The sequence below is a fragment of the Rattus norvegicus genome, chromosome 11 (genome assembly GCF_036323735.1).
Source record: "Rattus norvegicus strain BN/NHsdMcwi chromosome 11, GRCr8, whole genome shotgun sequence".
In the NCBI taxonomy this organism is placed as follows: Eukaryota; Metazoa; Chordata; class Mammalia; order Rodentia; family Muridae; genus Rattus; species Rattus norvegicus.
In genome coordinates, this window is record NC_086029.1 from 94323510 (window position 1) to 94346534 (window position 23025).

At 45.1% G+C, this 23025-nt stretch overlaps 1 protein-coding gene across 5 annotated transcripts in view; it reads right to left on the minus strand.

The window, feature by feature from the left end:
* The window catches only part of Yeats2 (YEATS domain containing 2), an 86115-nt gene extending 75972 nt beyond the window's left edge, over window positions 1–10143 (minus strand). For 2 of the 5 annotated variants that reach the window (XM_063270713.1, XM_063270710.1), the window contains exon 1: window positions 9973–10143. The gene's annotated coding sequence lies outside the window, so the exon portion shown is untranslated. Of the gene's footprint in view, window positions 1–9598; window positions 9740–9972 lie in introns of those variants that run through there. The other 3 variants (XM_063270711.1, XM_063270712.1, XM_063270709.1) reach the window with 3 other exon arrangements.
* Between the last annotated feature and the right edge of the window lie 12882 nt (window positions 10144–23025).

Here is a 23025-nt window from a genome sequence, read left to right on the forward strand (position 1 = left end):
AAAGAAACGTAGAATGCCTGCCACGGTGCCTCTAATTATAGCCCCTGGGAGTGGAGGGATTTAATGCCGGTTCCAACAGGTCCTGAAGAATGGCTCAGCAGTAAGGGCACTGCCTGTTCTTCCAGAGGACCTGAGTCTGATTCCCAGCACCCACATGGTGATGTGCAGCTGAATGTAGCTCCCTCATCTGGCCTCTACCGGCACCAGGCACCCAAAGAGCACAGAGACTCATACACAGAAAATAACAGTAAGAATAAAATTAAGGGGTTGGGGATTTGGCTCAGCGGTAGAGCGCTTGCCTAGCAAGCGCGAGGCCCTGGGTTCGGTCCCCAGCTCCGAAAAACAGAAAAAGAAAAAAAAAGAATAAAATTAAACAGATAACCAAGAGATCACTCAACTGAACTAGTTTATGCCAGAGACAGTCACCTGATTTATACAGATATGTAAGTCTGGGATAATGACACTAAATTTGAAAATATTCCAAAAAAGCATGCAGCACCTATGTAAAGCCATATAAAGATTTTTCATAACCATAAGTTACCTGCTGTAATTTACAACATGGGTGGTTTCGGAAAGTCTGGGATCTTTAATTTTTTTTAAAGTCAGTAAAAAGTGGGGTGAGGTGGGGACACAGCTCAGTGCAGGGAAAGTGGGTGAGACAGGGACACAGCTCAGTGCAGGGAAAGTGGGTGAGGCGGGGACACAGCTCAGTGCAGGGAAAGTGGGTGAGGCGGGGACACAGCTCAGTGCAGGGAAAGTGGGTGAGGCGGGGACACAGCTCAGTGCAGGGAAAGTGGGTGAGGCGGGGACACAGCTCAGTGCAGGGTGCTTGTCCAGCGTGCATGAAGCTCTGGGTTCAATCTCAGCACTACACCCAAACAGAGCGGGAGGTGGCACAGTCACCTGCAATCACAGCCTTCAGGTGGAGGAAAGATTATCCTGGGTTACACAGTGAGTTCAAAGCCAGCCTGGACTCCATGAGAACTTGTCTCAAGACACACGGTCAGAAAGACTGTTTCTTCTTTAGTTTGTGATTAGTCAATTTTGAGAGTATCTTGGTGATGGAAAACAACAACGACGAAAGCATACGTAAACAGAAAATCTATATGGCTAATTTACTTTCATTAGGCATAAGTGCATGTGTATGTGCATGAGTACATGTGCCTGCAGAGACGAGAGCTAGACAGGTGAAGGCTGCCCAGTGGCTGCTGGAAACTGAACCCTAGTCCTCTGGAAGAACAGCCAGGCCTTTCCAACTGTTGGGCCATCTCTCCAGTCCTAATGCATTACAAGTAAGACCAAACAGGACCTAAAACGTCTTCCACCCGCAGGGATCAGTACATCCCACAGACCTTCATATCTGTTCCTAGACCATACCATTCCCCCAGAGCATGCCAACAGCCGTAAGGCTTCATCTGTGAAGGTGAGAGCAGGAAGAGAATCATCCTCGCCTCTATGGAACTCACGTGTGCAGCGTCCTGCCCTTCACAAATCATCCCAAGAATGATCCTGCCCAGAAAGATGTGCTGGGAGGGAAGGAACGTTCGTGGAAAACCAACTAGCGTTATTTTATTCTCACTCAAAGGAGAAAGCAAAGCTGAGGACGAGAAGAAGTGAATAGTCTGAGCAGGGACTGGTAAGAAGCCCGTCGGCACGTTAATTTACGCCAAGGTCATTTATTACATCGAGAACTTGTAATGAATAACTGTCATTTTAAAGGATATTTAGATTTTAGCTAACCCATACTAAGAAAGAGTTGGCAATCATCCTGAGAGTTTTAGAATAATTCAGGTCTGTTTCTGCTTAGCAAAAACAGTAAACACTGAAGAAAATGACAGCGAAGGTTAGGCACTTTGCAGAGGCATCTTCCCCTAATGGGAACAGAACTGTGTAATTAAGCATCATAATTATATTACATTTTGGATTTATGGAAAGGAAACTGTTTTTTTGCTTTGGTTTGCTTTTGAGCAAGGTCATCTCTCTCTGTCTCTCTCTCTCTCTCTCTCTCTATATATATATATATAGAGAGAGAGAGAGAGAGAGTGTGTGTGTGTGTGTGTGTGTGTGTGTGTGTGTGTGCATGCCCTGGGTGGCCTAGAAATCAGAAATCTGCCTGCTTAGGCCTTCTGAGAGCTGAAATTAAAGGCACAAGAATCTCAATTCTTGGATAGGAAACGAAATGTTTCACTTGGAAACGAAATGTTTACTAATCCTAAACTTTAGATCAAATGGTGGTATAAATCTTTTAGCTTCAGTTTTGTCTGTGAGAATGGACTTATTGAGACAAAATCAAATATAAAAATAAATGAAATGCCCGCTAGGACTAAAATAAAATCCTCGGTCATCCATACCTCCAACTTAATTTCCTCCTGCCACACCTCCGGAGTCAAACCTAGGGCCTGCATGGCAGGCAGAGTGTTAACATGCATCTCTTGCCTCCAACTTACATTTTATCTCACCAAAACAGTATGGTCATAGGGAGCAAATGCTGCCAACTTAAACATAATAAATAAAAAAGAATTATTTTCATAAACAATACAAGGAAACCTATCGTGCCTATTCAAGTGACAAAATGAGTGCGTTTTGACAGTGGCAATGGTCATTTAGTGGTCTATACTCTTAAGACAGAAGAACCGCAAGGTCTAGTGGTGCATCCATGTAGTCCTAGATGCAAGAGTGGGGGAGGACTGCTGAAGTTCACAGACAACTCCACCTAGAGTGCGAGATCTACACGCTCAGCAAGACCCTGTATCAAAACCCAAGGCTAAGCAAACATATATGAATAAATAAATAATTTAAACTGTATTAACCACATCATACTGCCACTGGGTTTACCTACTTATTTGTCAAGGTAGGGAACTCGCTATGCAGCCTTGCCTGGCCTGCTTCCCAAGAGCTCAGATTAAAGTAGTGTGTCAGGACGTCACGCCTATCACTGTAAGCTGCAGGGTTTCTCTTTATAGCCCTGGGTGTTTCAGAATTCACTTTGTAGACAGTTCTCATTTCAGGAAAGATCTAGAACCCTAGGACCCTGCCATCTCACCAAAGATGCAACCACTTTTGAGGACAAGGAGTAAAACATGATACATCAAGGCTCTCTGGAGGACCTGCCATAGACTACCTTGTATCTTGTCAGCAATCCTATATCCCTTAGGCATGTGCATCTTGGAACTAATGAGGTCTTCGCTCTCCACCGAGTGGTGGGGGTAGGGCAGAACAGGGCACCATCGGGGCCACCCTGAGATCCAGGTAGTGGTTCACTGCCTACTCCTTGCTTTCACATCGTTCAGGTCAAACTTCCTACCCAGTGAACACGACAACCTGTGCTCCTGTGGTAAGTGTCAGGACAAGAAAGCTATGATCCATTCTTCAGAAATCTGCACAGAATGGGAAACTGGTAAAAGCTAATCGACACCAACCCAAGCAACAAGGTTGAATCTCAGTCTTTACAGCAAGCGAGGGAGCAGAACACGGTACAAACTGAAGGACTCGATCTCCTCGATCCCCCAACTGATAAACGCACAATCATAAACAACAACTCTCCCTCCTCCTCTTCTTCCTCCTCCTCTCCCTTTTCCTCTTCTTCCTTGTTTGGTTTTCTTGGTTTTGGTTTTGTTTTGAGACAGGGTTTCTCTGTGCATGTCTGGCTGTCCTAGAACTCACTCAGTAGACCAAGTTGACCAGGGAAATTTGAATATAGCTGATGGTGCTGGTGGTGACTGATTTGAGAAAGGATAAAGACACTTTCAAGTGACCATGTCCTTATATATTAGTAAAGAGTGTAAGTTACATGAACATTTAGCCATTTGTACACTTGAAAACCCGTGTTTCTCTGTATGCAAATTACACCTGTTAAGGAAAAGCATTATGAGCCAGGGTTGGTGTCCCAAGTCTTTAATCCCACCACCTGGAAGGCAGAGGCAGGCAGATCTGAGTTCCAGACCAGCCTGATCTACAAAGAAAATTCCAGGCCAGCCAAAACTGTTAGAGAGAGAAACCCTGTCTCAGAAACAACAGCAGCAATAACGAGAGAGAGAGAGAGAGAGAGAGAGAGACAGACAGACAGACAGACAGACAGAGACACACATTACAAAATTCCTTTCTAACCACGTCACACTATCTGCCTCACGATAAGGGTTTCCTAAAACACAGAGAGGGTAAATTCACACGCTGCGGAATGAGATGCAAACTTCTCCACCCAGACCCCTTTCTATCCTTGATCTCAGATACAGATATGATGCCCCTCTCTCTGTCCCACAAATATTCTTGAGTGTTCTTGACTTTTTGTTTCTGGCTCCTTCTGCCTGAGATGTTCATCCCCCCGGTTAGCTTCATCAGATCCACGCTCAGACACCTACCTTATCTAAAAAGGTCTTCCTTAACTATCTCATCCAATGTATCTCTCCCCACATCCTTCCTCCAAAGTGTCTGAAAACATTCAATAAACTGTTCAAAAACACCCAACTAAACTATTAGCCAGAGTAAAAAACAAAAAACTTGGGGTTGGGGATTTAGCTCAGTGGTAGAGCGCTTGCCTAGGAAGCGCAAGGCCCTGGGTTCGGTCCCCAGCTCCGAAAAAAAGAAAAAAAAAAAAAAGAATTTAAAAAAAAAAACAAAACAAAACAACAACAAAAAAAAAAACCCAAAAAACTCCCAAGGAGGGGTTGGGGATTTAGCTCAGTGGTAGAGCGCTTGCCTATGCCTAGGAAGCGCAAGGCCCTGGGTTCAGTCCCCAGCTCCGAAAAAAAGAACCAAAAAAAACCAAAACAAAACAAAACAAAAAACTCCCAAGGAAACATCTACTAGCCATTCATAGTTCCCTTTATAACACAACCACACCTTGCAACGCTGGAAATTGTGGAAGTACAAGCCTTTAATCCTAGTATTTCTGAGACAGAGGCAGGCAGACTTCTATGAGATCAAGGCTAGCCTCTGGGATAGTAAGGGATATACAGTGGAGCCCTTTCCTTTAAAAAATAAAAAATTACCATCATGAGAAGTCCCCATGTCCCCTGCATTCCCCACCCCTACCCTGGCTCCCAAGAGCTGAGATTACAGGTGTGACCCTTGGCATACTTTCACTACACGTAACTAACGGTTCCCTTTCTGTTGGCTCTTCTGATCAGGATGCACAGACCTTGACTAGTGAAAACCAGTTCTATCTCTGTGTAAGCAAAGCACCCATGTCTGAACGCCAGTCCCCTTCCAGTGGATTCCTCCTATTTTACCTCGACCCTTTCGTTCTACTATAACACTCTTCATCCTTCAAGAATCAAAGGGAATTCCAACTCACTCACGTAGAGACTTTCAACTTCAACCCTCTTGCTTTAACTTCCTAAATGGCTGCAGTTACAGGTGTGCGATGCCACAACCAAGCGAACACCGACATAACCCAGGACAGGAGAGGCAAGTGTTTAAGGTCAAGTGTGCTAGCAGAGTATGCGTCTAAGCCTAGAGCTGGGAGATAGGGCAGGCTGACTGTAAGGACCCTGAGTTCAAAGCCAGGCCTAGAAGCATAACTAGACTCTGTTGTCTACCCGCCCTCTAACCCTAACTAGACTCTGTGTCTACCCTCCCTCTCCGACGGCAGGCACAGCAGCTCCCAACTGTAACCTCAGCATCCAGAGATGGGGAGAGAGGAAGGATTGCCAAGAGTCTGCCAGGCAAGGCTACAGAGCCTACTCCACCTCCAACCCTGAAAACATACAAGCACAATTTAAAAGCCCGGACAAACTCACCACCAACACAATTTCCTTTCCTCTTGTAATTCTGCAAATGGAACCCAAGGCCTTGCCCGGCATTCTATTACCAGCCCACATCCAGCCAGCCGCACAGACCAGAGGCCGTGAAGACAACCACTGCACGCTTTTGTTCTTCAGCAAGGGGAAAGCTCGCTCCCCACACCCGCACCCTCCAATGGGCAGTAGTGTCCAGACAGACCAAAAACTGTACAGACTGACCAAAAACTGCAGTGGCCAATTTAAAGAAGAGACAACAAAGATTCAAGTTAAAAAAAAAAAATTAGAATTTCACAGCTGAGGCCTGGACAGCTCATAGGAGTTAAGAGCACTTATTCCTGCAGAAGTCCCAGGTTCGAGTCCCGAAACCCACGTGGTGGCTCACATCATCCGTAATTCCAGCGCCAGGGGATCCAATGCGTTCCTCTGACCTCCATAGGTACCAGGCACTCACGTGGTACACAGATACACACGTAAACAAAACGCTCATATACATAAAAAATACATCTTAAGAAGAAAACAACCCCCGGTTGGAGGTCCAGAGGGGTGGATTAGTGGTTAAGAGCATTCCTGCACAACCATTAGGACTGGAAGTCAGATTTGAATCCCAGCACCCGTGTCACGAGCTAGGTATACCACAAATGCTTGTACTTCTAACGCTGGGGGATGCACTCTTCTGGCCTACGAGTGTACAAAGCTGTGTACCCTCCTGCATATACTCACACACAGAATAGTTTTTTAAAATGCACGGCTGGATGAGAAGTCAATCCAAGCATTTCCAAGAATATACCCGGAGGGAATGAAATATTCCCAAAAGAGGGCAAGGTACATCCTAGACAGGCTGTGCTCGCCCATCTATGATGAGTCTTAGTTCTTTACACATGCATACGACATGTGCAGGCACCAAGAGCTTCATATATGGTATGCAACTGAGATATAGCCCCATCTCTCCCAGCGCCGTTCTGAACCTCACGATATTTTTTGATAGGGTTTTGTTCAGTTGTTCGGGATGACCTTGACTTAGTCTGCAGCTTTGAGCTGGCGAATCGCTATCCAAATTGTGATTTTTTTTTTAAGTCTTTTTCTAAAAAAATCTACTTTGCCTGCACGTAAGTGAAGTATACTGCACGTGTCCTGGTACTCACAGAGGCCAAGAGAACTCCTGAACCTGGAGTTAATGGCCGGTTGCTAAGGTACCCTGTGGGTGCTGGGAACTGAACTCAGATCCCCTGCCAAGAACAGCAAGTGTTCTAAGCCATTTCTCCACACTTAAACAGACTTATTTTTATGTATGTGTGTGCATGTATGCTGTGTGGTGTGCACATGTATGCAGATGCCCTTGGAGGTCAGAAAAGTGCATAGGAGCTCTTGGGGCTGGGGCTACAGATAGCTGTGAGCACCCTAACCAGGGTACTGGGAACTAGTCTTGGGACCTCAACAGTTTAAGAGTATCTTTCCAGCTCTGAGATCCTCTGCTTTAAGCCTGTAAGTAGCTGGGGTTACAGACCTACCATTAGGTCTGTCTCTTCTTAATGTCTACACTAAAAACATACCTTTAATCCTACCATATAGGCGGAACCACCAGGCATTTACCCCCACCCTTGACCATGAGGACTTGAAGCTCCTGTTCCAAATAACTAAATTAGTTAACCAACCAACCAAAAACAGTCCATAACAAACTACAGCATGCCAAATAATACACAGCGGACAGCACTTACAACTGTAGGACATTTTACAGAGAAAGTCTTTTATGCTACTCTCATGTTACTCATAATAGCTAAAGAATATTTAGCAATAAATCAGAAAACAACAAAATGAAACTGCTGGAGTTCAGTGCTGAGCTGCCTAGCACACAAAAGGCTCTGGGTTCCATCTCCAAGCACTGAAAACAAGCTGCTCATAACAGAACCGGAAAGGTGCAGATAGACTGCCTAGCGGTTGAGAACACCGGCTGCCCTTTCACAGACCCCCATCCATGTTCTGTTCCCAGCACTTGTGATTGTCACAAGAGTCTGTAACTCCAGTTCCAGTTACTACACCTCTGGCCTCAGCAGGCACTACATGCAAGTGGTGAGCACAAGATGTGCAGGTAAAAGACTCACACACTCTAAGTCAGCGTTTTTAAACTCTGGTGGGAAATGTTAGCCTACGTCAGTAACCAACAAAATGACAGAGCGAGGGTACACTGCGGGGGTAAGGTACGTGTCTGGAGACACGCCTGGGTAAACAGCACACATTCAGAGGTCACAGAACAACTCACAGGAATGGAACTAAGGCCATCTGACCGGTGCCAAAGGAGCAAATCCTACTCTAGGGGCTTACAAGCCCTCTTAGTTTCCAGAGAGAAAATACTCTGTTTCTTCTCAGTCCTTGCTTAATCTTTGAATCCTGACGGTTATACTGTCACATGTGTTTTCTCAACATACTGACACAATAACAGAAATGTACCTCAGATTTAATTCATTTAAAATGAAGATTGAGGACAGGCGGTGGTGGTGCACGCTATCTAATCCCAGCACTCTGGAAGCAGAGACAGGTGGATCTCTTTTAAGTTTGAGCCCAGCCTGGTCTGCAAATTGAGTTCCAGACCAGACAGTACACAGAGAAACCCCATCTCAAAAAAACAAAAACAAAAACAACAAACAAACAAAAAAGAACAAAACAAAAAAAAAAACCCCAAAATAAAAAACAACAACAAAATAGAGATGGAAATTCCCCCATCTCAATAAATGGTACAGTTATCTATCTATGTGGTTGCTCGAAACAAGAACTAAAAAGGAGACGCAGGGCGTGTGGACAAAAACCCATAATCTCAGCTGGAGGTGGGGACAGAAAAATCCAGAGTTCAAAGCCATCTTTGGCTATATATGGAGTTTGAAGTCACACTGAGCAACAACATAAAAACTTGTTTCAAAACTAAAACTAAATACCCAACACACACACACACACACACACACACACACACACACACACACACACACACCACACACAAATTAAAAAGCAGCCCTCGGCAACGTGGTGCCTGCAACTCCCGCTCTTAGGAGTTGAGAAGGTGCAACAGAGTTCAAGGCCAACCTAGATTAGAAGAGATTTCATCCTGTCCGCTTCCGTTGCCACAGACTCAATCCAGGCTGCAGCAGAAAGCTGCACTCTGACTTCCCTGGCTCCCCAGCCCCCAGGCCCCACCCCCCTACCCCAACACACACTTTGGACTTCTCTGATATAGTGGTGGGATTGTGCCACTATCTTCTCAAAACCTTTACTCGAGCTTCCTATAGAAAGTCTGCCAGATGTGGTGGAACCCACTGTAAATCCCAGCACAGGGAAAGCAGAGGCCGGCATTTCTGAGTTCGAGGCCAGCCTGGTCTACAGACAGGACTGAGGTTCTGAGACAGGACTATGTATGTATACGAAAAGAGACCCCGTCTCAAAGGAACAACAGAAAGTTAAACAGTTAAGGCACCCACCCATCTGTTGTTTTGGTCCTACCTTTAAGACAGACTACGCAAATATACACACCCACAGTAATTACTTCTGGACATTAAAACAACTTCTTTGTCCTTGTCTGTATTTTGAAATTTTTCTAGGATGAGTACTTACTACTTATTAAAGGCAAAGATACTGCTGAATAAATGTGTACTATGTTCTAGTTTACGTTAATTAGAAAAAGTAATTTTAAAAGTGGGTTGTTTCTGCAATTAGGAATGTGCCTAGACAAAAATACTCGCAATATCAAAACCAGTAAGATGTGAGCGAGTTGCAGAGGTACAGGACACAGTATTTTCTGTTTAACATAAATACTTGCGTAATGGAGATGAGCTCTAAGCCTTATTGTCTTTTGCATTCCGGCTAAAGCTCACCGTCTTTCCGGCCAAGTTCTCACTCTCCGAAGCTTCCATACGACGCAGCACCGTCCTACGCCCTCGTGCAGACTCCTCGCAACCTTCCTAAGCCGCCTCAGGTTTCTTTGGGCAAATCCAAACTTGCCGAGGCGACCTCTTCTCGGGACCACCCGCAGGTCACCGCGCAAGCTCAGCCGCCGCGGCTGCAAAGAGCCCGGTCTGAGGCTGCGCGGCGGGAAGGACCCTCCCCACGCCGGACCAGGCTGTCCGCGGACCCGGGCGCCCACCCGTCCGCGCCGCTGAGCAGTCCGCGCGGCCGCGGTGGGGGAGGGGTGCACGTGCCCGCGCCAGACAATGCCCCGCACGGGACGCACGCCCGCGCCGACACTCACCCTTCCTGTGAGTCCCGCTGCAGCGCCGCCCCGCCGGGACCCGGAACCCACACGCGGAGAGAAGGAGCGACAGGTCTCCTCCCGTGGAACCGCCGCGCGAGGCCAGGGACGCACCCGCGCGGAAGCTCACGACACAGCAGCCCGCCCGCCGCGAGGCTCCGCCCCTCACGTCACCTCGGGGGCGGTGCGGCGCGGGCGCGCGCGGTGGGGGCGGGGCCGGGCCGGGGCGGCCGCGGGGGCTAAAGCTGCCCCTGAACTCTGACCCCGGCTGTATTGCACTTACTGGTTGATGGCATCAGCCGGTCAACCGTTGTCTTCCTGCCGAAAGTTTGAGAGAATGCTGGTTCTCTTGTAGTCATGGCAACGGTAACTATGGTGACTGTACTGCCAAGCATACCATCTTGCATCCCCATGCTTAGTGATAGGGGTGTATATAGCAACAGTAACCTAGTCTCTAGTATTGCGGGGTAATACTTGTAGGCTGGAGACTGAGGCAGGGGCATCAAAAGTACAAAGTTTAGCTACATAATGAAGTTAAGGCCCTGTCTCAAAGTAAAAATTGATGGTAGAGTGCTTGCTTAGCGAACTGCTGTGGGTCCAACCTCCACCACCATAAATATATTTTTTAAAACAAACAAAAAAATGAAAGAGAAAAAGAAGGAAAGAAGGAATTAATCACTATGAACCCATTTTACTACATACAGAAACTGAGTGGGTTAGAGTGGCTCCCCTCCCCTGAATTAATCATTATGAACCCATTTTACTACATGCAGAAACTGAGTGGGGTAGAGTGGTCCCCACTCCTGCTCCCAGATAGATACTTTGTAGACTCAAATCAACAAGGAAAGAAAGGGTTAAGGAGGGAAGGTTTGGTAATGTTGAAAACTTTTGTTTGTTTTTTGTTTTTCTGAATTTTGAGACAGTGTAGCTATGGCTGTCCTGGAACTAGCTTGGTGAAACAGGCTAGCCTCCAACCCAGAGAGATTCGACTACCTCTGCCTCCTGAGGTCTGGGATCAAAGGCAAGCGCCACCACTGCCTGGCAATATTGAAAACAACGTAGATTGAAGCTAATGAGTGACAATCCAGTAAACTTCATTTTTCCCTTTAAAATCGCTTGAAACCAGCTTTCTTCCAGGATACCACACACCAAGACTTCCAACTACTTCAGGACTGCAGCCTTCTGGCCGTTCTGGGAGCTGCCTCAGCTTCTTCAGCTCTTGCTTATTGGCATGTACATATTTATGGCACAAGCTAAGTAGTGAGTTTTATTTTATGTACATATTGTCAATCTTTTTATGCACTTTGTTTAATATGAAATATTTTAAGAGTTATATTCCTATATAACAAGCCCAGGAACGCTGACAAAAACCTTTGATCCCAGCATTTAGGAAGCAGAGGCAGGTGGATCTCTTTGAATTCGAGGCTAGCCTGGTCTATCTAGAAAGTTCCAAGCCAACCAGAACTAAACAATCAGAACTGTCTTAAAAGAAGCCCAGCAGGACACATAGTATAGATTCAAAAACTGTCACATAGTATAGAGTCAAAAACTGTGAACAGTGACAAAAGACTAGAAACATTTATCTTATCCTTGGCCTCCTGACTTTAAGGTTTATCAGGAGTAAAATTAGATTAACTATTTTCTCAACAACATTTATTGCTTCTCTACTGTCTGGGACTCTCTCCTAAATATGTTGGCTGGACACTGAGGACACAGAAGTACGCAAAGCAGAATTAGCCCTGATAAATTTTCAACCTCATAATTATTATCTTTTGAGACAGGATCTTGGCTTGTAGTTCAGGTGCTAGGATTATAGGCACACACAGCAGCCTCCACAGAATTACCATTTGACAAGGAAACTGGACCTAATCTAAATTTAGGCCAAGAAAGTCTTTTTTTTTTTTTTTTTTTTTGAGCCTGAACTGAAAACTCAGAGGAATTTGGAAGATAAACATTTTAAGTTCCTGGGGGTGGGGTGTATGTAACACTATATATGTGTGAGGTCCTGGGTTCAATTCCTAGTACCAATGAAATCAACTAATTTCATGAAATTGAATGATGATAGCCCCCATTGGCTCATATATTTAAATGTTTGGTCCCTAGTTGGTGGAAATGTTTTGGGAAGGATTAGGAGGTGTGGCCTTGTTGGAGATGTGTCACTGGACTTTGAGGTTTCTAAATTCCATACCAGGCTCAATCTCTTTCTCTTTGCCTCTACCTTTTAGATAGATGTAAGATTTTAGCTACTGTTCTAATGCCATGCCTGCCCTGCTTTTTGCCTTACTCCTTGATATGATAGTCATGGACTTACCCTCTGAAACTATAAGCAGGCCAACAGTATTTTTTTAAAACTGAGAACTAAACCCAGGTTCTATCACTGAGTTAAATCCCCAACCCTGTAAGCTCATAATTAAATGTTTTCTTTATAAGCTGCCTTGGTCACAGTGTCTCTTCATAGCAATAGAACAATAACTAAAACATCAAGAAAGAGGTTAAGGTGAGGTCATTCTGAGCATATTGGAGTTAATTCACACTTCAGTCAGATATCGAGTAAGCACATCGAATATCTATCTACGTGCCTGGGGAGCTAGAAACCCACTCCTTTGGTCTTGCTGGAAAGCTGCCTAGTGTAGAAAATCACAACAGTAACGTTGCAAGAGGGGGCAGCCTGTGATGGAGCTGCTGTTTCTCCCCGTTGCTTTCAGACAGCATGTCAGAAACCCCAATTTTGAGCGGAATGTAACAGTGCATGCCTAGAATCCCAGTTCTTGAAAGGTAGCGACAGTAGGATCAGGATTCAGGATAATCCTCATATACATGGTGGTCTGAGGATTCAAACAACAACAGACATCTAGATTTTTTTTCTCAAGATAGAACTGCACAGTCCTTCTCCTATCCTCTGCCTCGTCCATTCTGCGATGCTTCCTGAGCTTTAGAGGGGGTGGCATAAAGGCCCTCTTCAGACTGAGTGCTCAGTCAGTCCTAACTCTTAGCATCTTGAATAGACAGGATTCTGCACCTGCCATTGTTCACTGCCAGGAAGCCAGGAAAAGTTTCTCTGATTAAACCTATGAACATTATTTATCTCTGAGAATAAACACGAATATTTAGAAGGCAGTTTGGTGCCATGTCAATTCAGCTACCTAACAGTAAGTCCCCACTTACTGATAACCTCTGCAGTCATGGGTTTTTGGCTGGGTTTACAGTGCCAGGCACATGTTTTCTACTGCCAATCCGAGAACAATTGGCTACCCACCGTCATGGCAAACCTTGTGAGTGAACTTGGCCACATCTAGAATCAACTAAAACCCAAGCAGCTAGCCACTCAGGTGAGGGATGTTCTTAATTGGGTTATTTGAAGTGGGAAGACCCATCCTAAATCCGGTGACAGCCCACATAAAAGGGCAAAGAGGGAAGCCTTTGCCTTTTGCTGCCTGCTCTCATGGTCACTGGCAAGTTCATCTATCCATTTACTGAGGCATTCCTTTGCTGGTATTCGGACCCACTTCTCTGAGATTCTCATGTAGTCTGAAGACCTGCAGCTCTTTAAGAATCTCTGGAACTTCAACATCAGATTGAAACAAGAAATACCCATTCTTGTGGCCAGATTCTTGGCCCTTCTATCAGGAGAGGTTGAGATCACAGTGCACTTGTCTTTTTAAATCAGCTTACAGAGTAGCAGGTCTCTTCATTCACACTTTGTTTTGGTTAATCTCCCTCCCTCCCTCCCTCTCTCCCTCATTTGTCCAGTCCTCCACCCCAATCCTTTCTTTTTTTCTTTTTTTCTTTTCTTTTCTTTTTTTTTTTTTTTTGGAGCTGGGGACCGAACCCAGGGCCTTGCGCTTGCTAAGCAAGCGCTCTACCACTGAGCTAAATCCCCAACCCCTCAATCCTTTCATAAGCCTTTCTGTATCTAGATTTCCCCTGTCTCTGCTTTCATTTCTATTAGTGCCCACAACTCACCTAGAATAAGCCATTTCAGTTTCCAAGCCTCTACAGTTATCCCAAATTAAACGTACATCTTAAAGATTCAAAGCTAGGATCCATGTAAGGCAGAATATATAGTATTTGTCTTTCTGGGTATGGATTATCTCAGTATAATCCCCCCCCCAATTCTATTCATTTACCTGCAAACTTTACAATTTTGTTTTTGACAGCTGGATGAAATTCCAGTGTATTTGAGCCACATTTTCATTATGTATTCTGTTGATGGACATCTGGGCTAGCCCTGCTTCCTTGCTATTGGGAATAGTGCAACAGTAAACATGGATGCGTACCTCTCTGTGGTAGGACTTAGAGTCCTTTGGGTATACATCCAGGAGTGCTACAGTACAGCTGAGCCATATTGTAGCTCTAGTTTTAGTTCTAACTTTTTGGGAACCCCTAACGCTACTTTCCTTAGTGGTTTGTTGTTTGCATTCCTAACAACAGTGAGTAAATGTTCCCCTCCTCCTCAACTTTACCAATGCCTGCTGAAATCTTATTTTTTTTTTCATATTCTGACTGGGTGGAGAAACTCAAAAGTGGTGAAGAGCCCCCCAAATGCACTTAATCTTATTCTCTACCTATAATAAATACATATGTGTGTTTCGGCGTCTCCTCAAGTCCAGGTGCTTACTACATCCGGGACAGCGCTAGAGAAGTGACCTCCAGATGCTCCAATCTCCTTTCACAGACACAGATGCTCCTATTGGACCTGCTCCTTCTAACCAATCTATGGGTTGAGGTCTATATGCAGGCGAGGACTGGCACAAGTTAGGGCACGTCCTGTAATTACACAGCGAGAAAGTGGGGCAGGCACAGAGTTTTGGCAAAGGGAGAGAGAGAGAGAAGAAAGAGAAGCACCAAGATGGGGGCAGAGAAGGACGACCCAGATCCGTGTGGCCTTAAATGGCCACAGGTAGTTATGAATATTTTTTTTAAAGGGTGGATTTCTATAGGCCAGTTTAGGTGGGTGGTTTATATCGTTATCAATTGGCTCTGAGTTGATTGTGTGGACGTTCTGTGGAATGTAAACTTACTGAGATAAATCACTTAGATAAATCTGATTAAGTTAAAAACTTCTGGAATTTTGATTTAGTCGGGCTGGTGTGGATTGTGACAGTGACCCCAGGGACTGGTTGCAGGGAATGTGAGCAGAGGCCACAGGAATAGAAGCACAAGAAAGGCGGTCTCTGTATGAAACTGGCGTTGCGGCAACCCCTCTTGGGAACTAGATGGAAGGAGAGGTTGCTGCTGGGCTCAGACAGTAGCCAGAGGCAATGTGGGCTAGAGATTGGAAGCTTAGTGGGTGAGATGCTTTGCTGACTGAGATGAAAATACCCCGCAGATGCCATGTGGCCCTACAGTGCCGGCAATAGCGAAGGTTTGTGGGTGTTTTTAATACCTACCACAATACCTATCCTCAGATGGTTCCACAGACCTTGGACAACAAGGAAACAGCCAACTCTAAAAGACTGGACAAACATCCCCATACCCACTTTCCTAGGTTTCCTAGAGACACGTCACCCAAAGCCAGCAGGAAGTAACATCGATCACTAGGACCCTACTCCACCATTGCCTCTTTGTAATTTTCTTTTTAATTAAACCATAACAGGGTAATGTTAACATTCTGTCTAAGCTCTGCCCCACAATTACCTGGCAACAGCCAGGTATGCTTCACCCCATGTTGTAGGGTTATGTGGCTCCAGAGACCACCGCACTTACCCCACACTGTCACTGGGCAGGTGTCGGGCCGTTAGGAGGCCTGGGGACACCACTCCAGGGGTAGTGAAGCACAGTCCAGAGGTGTGGGGACAGCTGGAACTGGCTCTGGGTGTCCCTGGGCTTGCAAAAAGGCCAGGCCATCTGGTTCTCAGGCTCTCTGACAGCCAGGTGCTGCTGGTTACTGTGGAAGAGCTGAGAACGGAGTGGGAGCCTACGGGCTGGATGTAGCCCGGGGCTGAGGGGGAATAAAGGGGGAGTTCCGGCTGATGCCTCGGTGTAGTCTTTGGCTTGACAGTGGCAGGCTGCAAGCATGGTGGTGGCCGCAGCACATCAGGCCTGGTGCCTACTGACTTTTATGTGCTAAATTTGTAGCCTACCACTTTCCTAGAAGTAATTTTCAGTTCCAATTATTTTTGGTAGTATTTTCAATGTATAGAATCTTATTTGTATTTGTAGTTTTTTCATCTCCTTCTTTTGTTGCTCTAGCTAAGACTTTGAGTACTGTACTGAAAAGGAGTGGAGAGCCTGGATGTGCTTATTTTGCTCCCTGGTTTTAGCAGAAATGCTCCAGTTCTTCTCCCTCACCTCTAACCTTGTAGGCTGCCTGGATTGTCTCATGCATCGTTAGTCTTTTGATGACTTTTTTATCATGGAGGAATGTTTATTATATCACAAGCCTTCTCTGCATCGAGTGAGATAATCTGTCCTCACTCTCATTTTTTCTTTTTTTTTTTCTTTTTTTCGGAGCTGGGGACCGAACCCAGGGCCTTGCGCTTGCTAGGCAAGTGCTCTACCACTGAGCTAAATCCCCAACCCCCTCACTCTCATTTTTATTGTAGAGACTTTAAATGTCTTTTCTGCATGTGTCCCAGTTTCCTTGTTGTAATACCTTTGCCCTTCCTTTTACCTGAAGGTCATGTCTATCTTTGGTGGTGAAGTGTGTTTCTTGGCTGCAGAAAAAAAGAGGGACCCTGTTTATATGATCCAATCTGCTAATCTTATGTCTCTTTCTCCCTTCAAGACAAGGTAGCCTTGGCTTTCCTGGGATTCACTCTGTAGACCAGCTGGCCTTGGGTTGGGAGATCTGCCTGCCTCTCCCTCCCAAGGGCTAGAATTAAAGGCATGTGAATGACACCACTGCCAGGCATCTTATGTATATTTTTTTTAAAAAAGATTTATTTATTTATTTTATGTATATGAGTACACTGTCACTGTCTTCAGACACACCAGAAGAGGGCATCGGATCCCATTACAGATGGTTGTGAGCCACCATGTGGTTGCTAGGAATTGAACTCAGGAACCTCTGGAAGAACAGCCAGTGCTCTTAACCACTGAGCCATCTCTCCAGCCTATCTTATGTATATCTTGATTGGAGAATTGAGACCTTAGATAATCATCTGAGGCATTATTCTGATATTGTCCTATAATTTTGTTGATTTTTTAGTGTTTGGTGTTTTCTTAGTCTTCATTTTCTTCTTTTTTTTCTTTTTTCTTTTTCAGAGCTGGGGACCGAACCCAGGGCCTTGCGTTTGCTAGGCAAGCGCTCTACCACTGAGCTAAGTCCCCAACCCCTAGTCTTCATTTTCTTAATGAATATCTTAGCATCCTTATTTTTTTTTTTTTAGTCATGATTTGGATGTTTATTGCTGTCTTCCCTCCAGTGTTCTCTCCACAGTGGGCCTCTGTATATCAATTGATTTTGACATGGAAAGGTTTTCTTCTTCCATTATGACAAGAGTGGCTGAGTATAGTGTTATGGGGTATCTACCAGGGAAGACCGTCCGAGTATGGTTTTAAGCCAATAGAAAGTCCTTATTAGCCAGCCAGCTGTGTGTTCAGGATCCCAGTGTAGCTCTGAGCCTTTGTCAGGGTGAGCTTTTAAGCACAAAATCCATATCCTTTGACAAGTTGACATACTTCAGTTAACAAGAAAAGTCAGACGGAAACAGTACTACAGAAGCTAAAAGGCAAGGTTAGTACACTTAGAGACCATCCCATAACTATGGATGTTGATGGGTTAGGTCTTTTAGTTCTGGCAAGTGGTGCTCTCTAGAGGCTGAGTTTTACAGCCTGAATGGTACTGCCATCCTGGAGTCAGTTGTGCTGTGGTCTGGGGCCTGTTACATAGAGTAGTTTGTTATCTTCCAGACCTTGAAATGCATTCCCATGTGCCCTCTGGCTTTCCATAGAGAATCGTATGTTTTCATAGAAAATTCATAACCTATTATGATGGCCTGCCTTTATATATCAGTTTGCCCATGCTTGTCACTTTGAATACACTCTTTCTGAATATTTAGTGTTTTGGCTATACTATAACACGGGAACTCCTTTTCTGGTCCAGTCTATTTGATGTTTTGTTCACCTCCTTTACGTTGTAGGCTTCTACTTCCTTACATCTGGGAAGCTTTAGGATCTGTTTTTGTTGTTCTGAGATAGGGTTTCTCTGTGTAAAAGCTCTGGCTGTCCCGGAACTCACTCTGTAGACCAGGCTGACCTCAAACTCCAAGACTCACCTGCCTCTGCCTCCCAAGTGCTGTAACTAAAGGTGTGTGCACCACACCTGTCCCGAGTTTCAAGATTTCTTACAAAAGATATTATTTCTATACCTTTGACATGGAATCCTCGTTTAGTCCCATGATTCATAAACTGTTTTTTTAAATCTTATCTACTTATTAAGTTAGTTATTTGTAATTTAGCCTTTCAAAATATCCCCCGGATCTTGTATACTCTGTTCTTTACTTTTTTAACTCTTAAGTGTGTGTATGTGTATGGGTGTGTACATGTGTGAGGGCAGGTACCTACAGTGTTCAGTGCCTAGGAGTAACTGGTGATCCAGGTGGTTGTGAGCCACCCAACTTGGATCCTGGGAACTAAACTGAGGTCCTCTGGAAGAGCAGCAAACACTTTTAGCCACTGCCATCTCTGCATCTCATTTTTTAAAAAAGATTTATTTACTTATTATATATGAGTACACTGTAGCTGTCTTCAGACACACCAGAAGAGGGCATCGGATCTCTTTACAGATGGTTGTGAGCCACCATGTGGTTGCTGGGAATTGAACTCAGGACCTCTGGGAGAGCAGTCAGTGCTCTTAACTGCTGAGCTATCTCTCCAGCCCTGCATCTCATTTTCTAAAGGATGATTTTAACTGAATGACTCACTCTCTGTGCTTTCCTTAAGCCTTGATATTCTGTCCTCCAAATAACCCATTCTGTTGGTGAGGCTTCCCAGTGAGTTTTACTTAATTTTTTTTCCAGTTACATTTCAGTTTGTCCTTTATTTAGTATTCATATTTCTTTGTTGAATTATATTTCCATGTTGAATTCACCTTTTTTAAAAAATATTCAGTTACTCGTGTTTTCATATGATTTGGGAGATTATTCACATGTTTTTTGACTTTGTTCACACATTTATTCGTGCCCTCTTTGAGATATTTAAACATACATATAATTGTTCTTCTGAATTCTTTGTCGGAAATTTCATCTAAGTCAGTCTCGCTGGTGGCCATTAGTATGGGATTGGTCATTTTTGGAGGAGACAGTCTTTCTTGGCTTTTTTTTTTTCTTTTTTTCACAGCTGGGGACCGAACCCAGGGCCTTGCGCTTGCTAGGCAAGCGCTCTACCACTGAGCTAAATCCCCAACCCCTACTTTTTTTTTTTTTAACATTGGGTTTTGCCAACCTGATTGTCAGGTTGGAAGTGCAGAAGTGTGGAGATGGGGTGATCAGGAATGCTGGGGGTCTGGGGTGTAGGCTTGTGGGGTGGTGTTAGGAGAAACTGTTTCATGTGTCCTCTGATTTCAGGGTTCAGAAAGTATGTGTGCAAGGGTGCTGGGGAATCCGATGACCTCTAACTTAAGGAGCCGGAGTGAGTGCAGAGACAAGTGCACATGTTTTCGGATAACAGAGGTGGGTCAAGCATCCTGTTACTTCCCTCATCAGGGAGCATGTGCAGATGCAGGAGAGAGTACTGGTGGCCAACAAGGGGAAGGGGCTGTTGAGCTATTCTGGCTTTACCAATGAGGGTACATACACTCAGGTCAGAAGTTGTGCCCTGGGTGGAGGGTCCAGAAACTTCTCTCTACTTTGCCAAGATTGGGGTGTGTGTGAGTGATACAAGCATACAGCAGGGTGGAAGGCCCAGGGAACAGAGACTTCTAACCTGACCAGCTGAGGTAGGTATGAGCATAAAATAAGCAGAAAACAGGAGGTCCTATCTGGGTCAGGTTCTCCTTGGCAAGAAAAGTAAGCTGGAGGGTTTAGAACCTCCTATTTGTACAGGCAGGGGTACTTCTCAAGTGGGAGAATGGTGTGTATGTGTGTGAAAATTTGTTGATTTAAAAGTTCCACACCACCTTACCACGGGTGGAAAATACCCAAAGACTCGAGGGCCTGGAGAGCTGGCTCTCTTACCAGTTAATAGCAGAGAAGCAGAAGGGAGGCATGCTCTATTTTCTATTCATGTGAGTTCTTTTTTTTTTAAAGATTGAATATTTATGTGTTTATCAGTCTTTTGCTTGCATGTGTGCCTGTGTACCACAGGCCCTCTTGGTGTCCTTTGTAAGCCAGACGAGGGTGTTGGACCCTCCTGAACTGTCGTTGTTACAGATGGTTGTGAGCTGTCATGTGGGTTCTGGGAATCGAACCTGGGTCCCCTGCAAAAGCAGCCAAATGCTTACCCTCTGAGGCACCAGTCCAGCTTCAGTTAGAAGTTTTGTGAGAAGGTCTCCTGGAGTGGGGGAGAAATACAAAGAGGCAAAAAATACACAGAGGGGCTGGAGAGATGGCTCAGGGGTTAAGAGCACTGGCTGCTCTTCCGGAGGTCCTGAGTTCAAATCCCAGCAACCACATGGTGGCTCACAACCACCTGTAATGAGATCTGATGCCCTCTTCTCGTGCGTCTGAAGACAGCTACAGTGTACTTATAAATAAAAATTAATAAAAAAAGTTAAAAAAAATACACAGAGGACAAAGGACAGCCTCTTCAGGAGCAAACCGGATCTCTCTATGAGGAAGCATCAAAGTCGACACTTTTAACGTACTGTACAAAAATCAACTCCAAGTGGACCCAGGACCTGAACATCAAACCTGAAACCTTGAAACTGTTAGAGGGAAAAGAAATGCACTTCAAGACAAAGGCATAGAGGAGGACTGTCCAGACGGGGGGGAAATAAGGCTCCAAAGCAACAAATGTGACCCGGTGAGATTTCAGCTGATCTTGTGAACGGAGGGCAGACAAAATGGGACAAAACAGTTGCAGCTGCACATCTGAGAGACTAATACCAATAATACACAAAATATTAAAACAAATCTAAAAATAAAGACTCCAGGTCAAAAAAATGGGCTAAGGAACTCAATAATGGCCAAAACAAGAAATAGAGGTAGGGGGGAAATATTAAAGACACTGTCCTCCATACTTCGCTCAGGACGTGCACATTAAAACTCCTTTGAGGTCCCAGGCTATTCCAGTCAGAATGGCAATGCATACTGTGTTGGTTTGTGTGTGCCCAGCCCAGGGAGTGGCACAACTACAAGGTGCGGCCCTGTTGGAGCGGGTGTGTCACTGTGGGTGTGGGTTATAAAGTCTCTCACCCTAGCTGCCTGGAAGCCAGTCTTCTGCCAGCAGCCTTCAGATGAAGATGTTGAACTGTCAGCTCCTCCTGCACCATGCCTGCCTGGATGCCGCCATGCTCTCCCCTTGACAGTAATGGACTGAAACCTCTGAACCTGTAAGCCAGTCCCAATTACACGTCCTCTATAAGAGTTACCTTGGTCTTGGTGTCTGTTCACAGCAGTAAAACCCTAAGGCACATGCTGATGAGGATGAGGTGAACGGGAACTTTACTCATTACTGGTTTAATGAGTGCACTGAATTTAAACAGAGGCAGACTCTAAGGAAATGAGTGTGGAATTTTCCTAAGAAACTAAAACAAACAAACAAACAAACAAACAAACAAACAAACACACTAGGTATCCTAATCAAGATACCCTGGGAGAACAGTAGAAACAGCAAGGGTTGTTCCTCATGTACACTAAACCTTCAGGACCAGAACAGGCAACAGTGAAGTTCAGCAAAGCACATGTGACCTCCCTTCCTCACAAGCCAGAACCCCTGGGAACACAGGAATTACAGGCTGATGCCCCGCCCCCATCCCTACACAACACCAAGTGCAGCCTGTTAACCACAGTCTCGAAAACTGAGAACTTCCTTCACCTTCTAGCTCTGAGCAGCTGGGCCAGCAGTTCTCTCTGTAAGAACTGTTTGCTTCTCATTTGCTATCAGTTAATTTCTATTCTTGTGCACAAATCTCACGTGGGTTTTGCTTCTGATCATTGCTCAGGCACCATTTAGGATTTGCTGCGTGTGTCTCTCTTGACCCGGTCTAAAGTCATTCTTTTCTATACTTTTAGCCTGTATCTCATTTGCTTCTTTTGGTCCTTCTGCTTTCCCTGTTTTCATTCTTTCCCTCATCACTCCTATTTTTGAGAAAGGGCTTCTCTATGTAGCCCTGACCTGGAACATGCTACATAGACAAAGGCTGGCCTGAAACCCATAGAGGTCTCCCTGCCTCCCAAGTCCTGGGATGAAAGGCATGTGCCACCATGCTTAGCCAAGTACTTTTTAATGTAAAGTCACACAATATCCCCAGTGCAACAGTACGGGGTGGCGTCAGTACTGTACTCTCACCAATCAATGCTTTCCAAACGAAGCCCAGAAATATACAAACCAAATGATAGCACGAATCAAACAGACTTGATAGCTAAAGAACATTCCACCCAAACACTAGAATACACTTTACTCACAGGAATCCACCTGCCTCTGCCTCCTGAGTGCTGGGATTAAAGTTGTGCACCTCCACACTCAGCTCCTGCTGGATACTGATTAGGTAATTTAGACTTATTAATACTCTGGGTAGTTTATACAGAGTAAACTGAAAGTCTTACTGTGCTGACAGCTTTACAGAGGTCAAAGACATGGCACTGGCAATCCATCAGTCCTTACTGGGGCTGGGGGTTGGGGCTTTGCCTTGATGACAGCATAGATGGCCTCACGGGGGTTGGGGTGGGGAATGATGAGGGTCTGGTCACAGAAAGCCAGAGATGGATCCGAGAAAGCTAAGTGTCAACCTGTTCTTGTGAGAACTGACCTATTTGACCCCTTATAAGGGCAGCGATACATAATTATCTGCCTTTCTCTAGGTTTCATTCTTTTTCTTTTTTTCCTTATTAACTTGAGTATTTCTTATTTACATTTCAATTGTTATTCCCCTTCCCGGTTTCCGGGCCAACTTCCTCCTATAACCCTTTCCCTTCCCCTTTAGGTGGGTGTTCCCCTCCCCATCCTCCC